Genomic DNA, 5,973 nt, shown 5'->3' on the forward strand with positions numbered 1-5,973 from the left:
ATTTAGTTTACTATAACATAACACAAGTAAAGATGGCAAAATCCTCACAGTTTAGGCTAAAAGCAGAGAATATTTTACATATTTGCTTGAAAAAATGACTTGAAATGATTGATAAATTGACAAAATAGTTGCGATTACGACTGATGTCTCGGCTCTGTAGGACAGACTGTGATTGTACACAAAATATCAGCACAACAGCCTCTGATGATCACATGGTGCTTTTTAAAAATTAATTAGTATAACATTCACGCATCATAAGAGGACCGGATTGTCACAATTACAGCTACACAGACATTACGCAAATACACTCACATGAGCAGTTTTGCATGAAGCTGTGATTCTATTCTGTTTCTCTCCCATCGGCTTTTATAGGCATTATCTAGATTTGATTTATGGCCTGGGTCTGCACTGATTGTTTTCTATTTACAAAAGTGACTGCACAAAAAAGCTTTGCCCAAAAAAAAAACAACCCAAACCTGCACAGACCACTAAATCAAACCCACCAATTAATTATGAAGGAGAGAAAGGGAGAACGAGAGAGAAAGAGAGCGATCCAGCAATTAATTATACAAGTAAGTGAGAGAGAGAGATGGAGAGACAAGTAGCCTATGGCAGAAAATAAGTCAGGATTCAAAGATGATAAATAAATAAAAAACAAACTAATTGGTTTATTCTCCGATATCTAAAACACATGATTAACCCTTGTGTCATCCTCCCTCTGTTTTGACTGTTCCTTCCTTCCTTCCTCCCTTCCTTCCTTCCCTCCTTCCTTCTTCTTCCCTCCCTTCCATCCTTCTTCCTCCATTCCTTCCTCCCTCCTTTCCTTCCTTCTTCCCTTCCTCCCTCCTTTCCTTCTTTCCTCCCTTCCTCCTCCATTCCTTACATCCTTCCTTCCTTCCTCCCTCCTTTCCTTCCTTCCTTCCTCCTTTCCTTCCTTCCTTGACTCGAGGACAACAGGAGGGTTAAAACAACTGCATACCTACAACAGTAAACACAAAAAAATATTGCTATTGTGGTTTTAAGTAGTAAAAACTACAAATGAGTACACACAGGAACCATTGCATGTAGTCACATCACAGCAGCAACAATAAAACTATCTTAGTCTGGACTTACATTCTGTCAAACAGGCTCTTAGCAGACTAAAAACTTCCCAGTTATGCAAAAATGAGTCCGGTTTTATATGACACACCTTGACAGGAGAGGACTGGAGTCTCTACCTTGAAGGATAAACTTTCATAACCACGACAGAAAGTACTTCACATCACTTTCTACCTTTCAGTTCAATAAATTCCTATTCAATGTAGGATAATTATATTCTAGTTTAAAGTGTTTGTTATTTTGCAGCCACGACTTTAATTTGTGTCCATGTTTGTCCAAAGTGAGTCCATTGCACTGGACACAAACAAAGATTAATTTGACTAATAAACACAACTTGCTCAAATCAGTTTAAGGCCAGTTGATATTGGCTGATATAGCCTAGATTACAGATTACTCTCTTGGTAGTCTTTAAATTGATCAATAAAAACACATGATAGGTGCAGCAAATCATGACAGATCTGTGTTCAGGGGTTTATATGTTTGTCTCTGCTCCACACAACTATACCCACAAACAGACATGAGATGGCGCTGTTGACCCTCTCCTGAGTCAGGGACCCAAAGTCCAGAGTCATTACACCTCTTCAAGTGGTACTTTCCATCCTGTAGAAATTTTCTGACCTTTATTAGATTATTTTCCTAGTGTCATGCAGCATCTGAACGTTCTTCTCACCAAACCTCCTCTGCATTTCCTGTGAAAAAAAAACTGTTAAAGTACTTGTGAACTACATTGTGAACTGAGTACTTCTGAGAACTGCCTGCCTGCCTGCCTGCCTGCCTGCCTGCCTGCCTGCCTGCCTGCCTGTCTGTCTGTCTGTCTGTGTCTTTGGTTTACCTTTGTCACTGTAGTAGCAGTCTATGTGTGTATGCACATATACACTTGGTATCAGTATCATTTTAAGGGACTTGGATTGGTAGTGGCATTGTATTTTTTAAATGACAGAGAGAAACAGTAAAATAGCACCATAACTAAACTACAGATAATATACATGAATACATGCACATGAGGCGACTGTTGCTCCATTAGTAGCTGTAGGTTGGTGTGAGGAAGTTCAGCCCTGTGCTTTCAGTGGTTTAACACGTGGCCATGGACTGAAATGTGAGAATTTTCACACTAATCTATTCATGTACAAACTCTCTTTTTAAAAAGTTATTTGCTGTGTCACAAGCATGTGTATTCATTTTCTATTTCCCTTAGAAAATGGCAAAATAGAAAATTGGTCCAGTTTATTCAAATGTTCCTATATAATTATAGGAAATTTCTCTTATAACTAATCTTACAATGAACAATCTACACTATTGTTCAGTTGAATTATAATCTTGAATGAAATTGTGGACTCGTATAACTAATTTGAAACATCAATATTATGTCATATAAAATATGTGCCTACATATTTTTTTTTCTTTGTGTGTGTGTTCTTGTGTTTTTAAAGCTTCCTCTCTGTATCTACCATACTCATGATTGTTAAAAGATAAGGCAGTTTCAGGATTGTTATGCAAAAGGCATAAAATGCTAAGACAGACAATGTTTTAAATGAACAGCAGTTGGATAACAATGCAGGTTTCATTAGGTATAACTGAGCTACTTCATCAGTTGCTTATCTATTATTGATGACTGTTTGGAGGTAAAAATATAGTTTCTCCTGTCCACGTCTTTCCACCCCTCATCTCCTTCAAGTACCAACAGGAGTACGGTACCGGTAAGGAGGGGAGGGAAAAGGTAGGAGTGAAACATTTCTGGGATATATTTACACATTCCAATCTGAACACAATCTCAGCACTGGACGCTCCTTTAAAAGCCTCAGATATCCAAATGCCTCAAGAGTTTTTAATTTTAGAAACAGTAAATCTATAATGTCCTCGTCCAGTGCTTTGGTGTACTTTACACTTTGTCACACAGTAAAACTTGATTCTCTGATTGTTACATGGATTGCTGGTATCTAAGGCCAATTTGTAACTATAATATTTTAAATTAACGTATTTAGAAAGACATATTTAAGCCCATCAGCTGCTTGGTGTTTAACCAAAAGTTTGCTGAATTTAAATCTAACCAAATATAATGCAAAACACAAACAAACCCAGGATAGTACATATGATTAGTGGTAAACTAATGGTTAAACAAGCAATTAACAAGCATAGTCATAGTGAAAAAATGGTGACAAATGATTTCACCCACTTTGTCACAGTATTACAGTAGTATAGGCAGGAAGTTATATATCAACCCAACAACTTTAACATACAATGGAACATATAAAAAAGACAACGCGGATGCATGTCAGTGTTATGTACAAAGTGTTGCCTTTTATTTGTGAGTTTTGTCACTTCAAAAATAAAGCTGTACAAAGCTTATTGGGCGTTCAGTATGCTGACATTCATAATGCAGTGTCTGCTTTTATGCAAATCTCTCTTCATTCTCACTCAGCAACTTTTATTTGTGAGTTTTGTCACTTCAAAAATAAAGCTGTACAAAGCTTGTTGGGCTTGGCTGACATTCATAATGCAGTTTCTGCTTTTATGCAATTTTCATTCTCACTAAGCAACAGTAGCACAAACATACACACACACAAATAAACATGAATACATGCACATGAGGAAACTGTCGCTCCATTAGTAGCTGTAGGTTGGTGAGAGAAAGTTCAGCCCTGTGCTTTCAGTGGTTTAACACGTGGCCATGGACTAAATGTGACAATTTTCACAATACTAATCTATTCACGTACAAACTTTCTTTAAAAAAAAGTTATTTGCAGTGACACAAGCAAAATGAATTAGAGAGAAACCGTAAAATAGCACCATCAACTCAACTACAGAAACACGTAGGCCCCAGTGGCTGAATAAGCACCACATATTAATGTTGTGTATTATGTGTATTCATTTTTTATTTCCCTAAGAAAATGGCAAAACAGAAAATTGGTTCCAGTTCCTCAAAATGTCCTATTTAATTATAAGCTACACACAATTTCTCCTATGATTTATCTTGTCACATGTTTTTTTGCTTCCTTTCTGTATGTACCAGACTTGTGGTTGTTAAAAGATAAGGCAAGCGGTAAGCCAAAAACCTTCTTCCTCCACAGACCTCCACTGTTTTCTGACAACTACTTAAAAACCAATCAGTGAGCATCGAGTGTGATAAATGTTCAGGCACTGTCGTTTATTTTGAGTCAATCCCACGGACACTGTCCTGCTGCCGGACATACACTAGTGCATCAAATGTATATTAATCCGCACATGAAAATCGTCCCCAATAAATTCACGATTTACTCTTGTGTGCTTAAAACTACAGTACCCTGCTGCTGTAGGAAATTATTGAGTCTCTTTTTTTTTAAAAAGGAAAGAAACTATATTTGTGACCAGTTTTTAAAGTTTTACGTCTTCAGTAGAAATGAATGGACTTGGGGTTGAGAGTCACAGACAGGGTGGGGACGAGACACATTGCATGTCTTGGTGTTTTTTTTTCTGTTCACAACAAGAAAATACAGAAAAACACTTGTTTTATCAGATTAACATCTTACCTCTAGCTTTATAAAATGTAGTGACAATATAGGGGGAGGGGGGAGGGGGAATGCTGTCTGTATTATCTGACCTTGTCATGTGAAACTAAAATTTCAATAAAACAGTTGTTCACAAAAGTATAAAGAAAAGTCTAAGACTAAGTACATTAATACTAAGACTTACACTTATACTTTAAAGCTGCAGTTGGTAACTTTGAGGAGAGAGAGGACTTTAGCATCAAATTTGAAGAAGTACAACTGTCAGATCCCTCCCCCTCCCTCTCCGCTGCACTCCTGCCCTGCCTCCAAAGTCCCTCCCCCAGAGGAGGCTGACGTGCACACAAACCACGTGCACGTGATCAGTAATACATGAACTACACTCCACACAGCTAGATATAAAACGCTTTACAGTGACTTTCACATGGCTATACCTTACCTAGAAACTCGGAGATATGAGCTTGACCAAGCTGAGGAGGAAGGGGGAGGAGCCTGTGAGGAGGAAGGGGGAGGGGCCTGTGTGCATGAGCAATGATTGACAGCTGTCAGACACTCCATCAGACACAATCCTGGCTCTGATTGGTTCTTTTTTTTCCCGGCTGCAGTGGATTCTGGCAATTTGCAGTAGGAGCAGTAGGTGGGGCTAAATGAGCCTGGGTTTTCTTTTGTTTGTTTTTTTTACAGATTACTAGTTTCATGTAATGCTGTCTTTACATAGTGACAGTCTTAGCAAATATGACAAAAAGTTACTTTTATAAGACTTAACAACTGCAGGTTTAATACTAAAGCTTATACTTGTACTTTAGTATATTGTTTACTTCTTTCTGCCACAAAGTACTAATGCTTAGTATATCCTGATCCAAGTACAGAATAAGGTCAAGTCATTGACTTGTGCTTACATTTAATTTAGAAAAATAAAAATGTTTTTCACTACACACATTAGCTTTGAGGTATTACCCCTGTTATTAACTTATATGTTCAAGATCATATAGTATATAACTAGTACAATGGCACCATATAGAAGAGTGTACTTGTGGTATACTTTAGGTATACTTCAATAAACTAAAATGTGGACTAGAAGTATATACCTAGTACACTAGTAGTATATAGATGAGTGTACTTGTTGTATATTTGAAAGTCTACTTTTGTCAACTTAAAATGACCTTATAAAGTACACTTAAAGTATACTTTTATAAACTGAAAAATGTTCCAATTTAGTCCGAAGAGGTATTAAATTAGTATGCTTTCTAGTACACTACAAGTACATGGTCCGTAGTATACTTGCTATACTTATACTTACACTCAAGCATACTTAATAAATGAACTTCAAGTACACCACTTTTTGCTAAGGGATGACACAGCAACAGATTCAGGAAGTCCATGTGAGGCCTCA

This window comes from Scomber japonicus, chromosome 2 (assembly GCF_027409825.1).
Source record: "Scomber japonicus isolate fScoJap1 chromosome 2, fScoJap1.pri, whole genome shotgun sequence".
Lineage (NCBI taxonomy): Eukaryota > Metazoa > Chordata > Actinopteri > Scombriformes > Scombridae > Scomber > Scomber japonicus.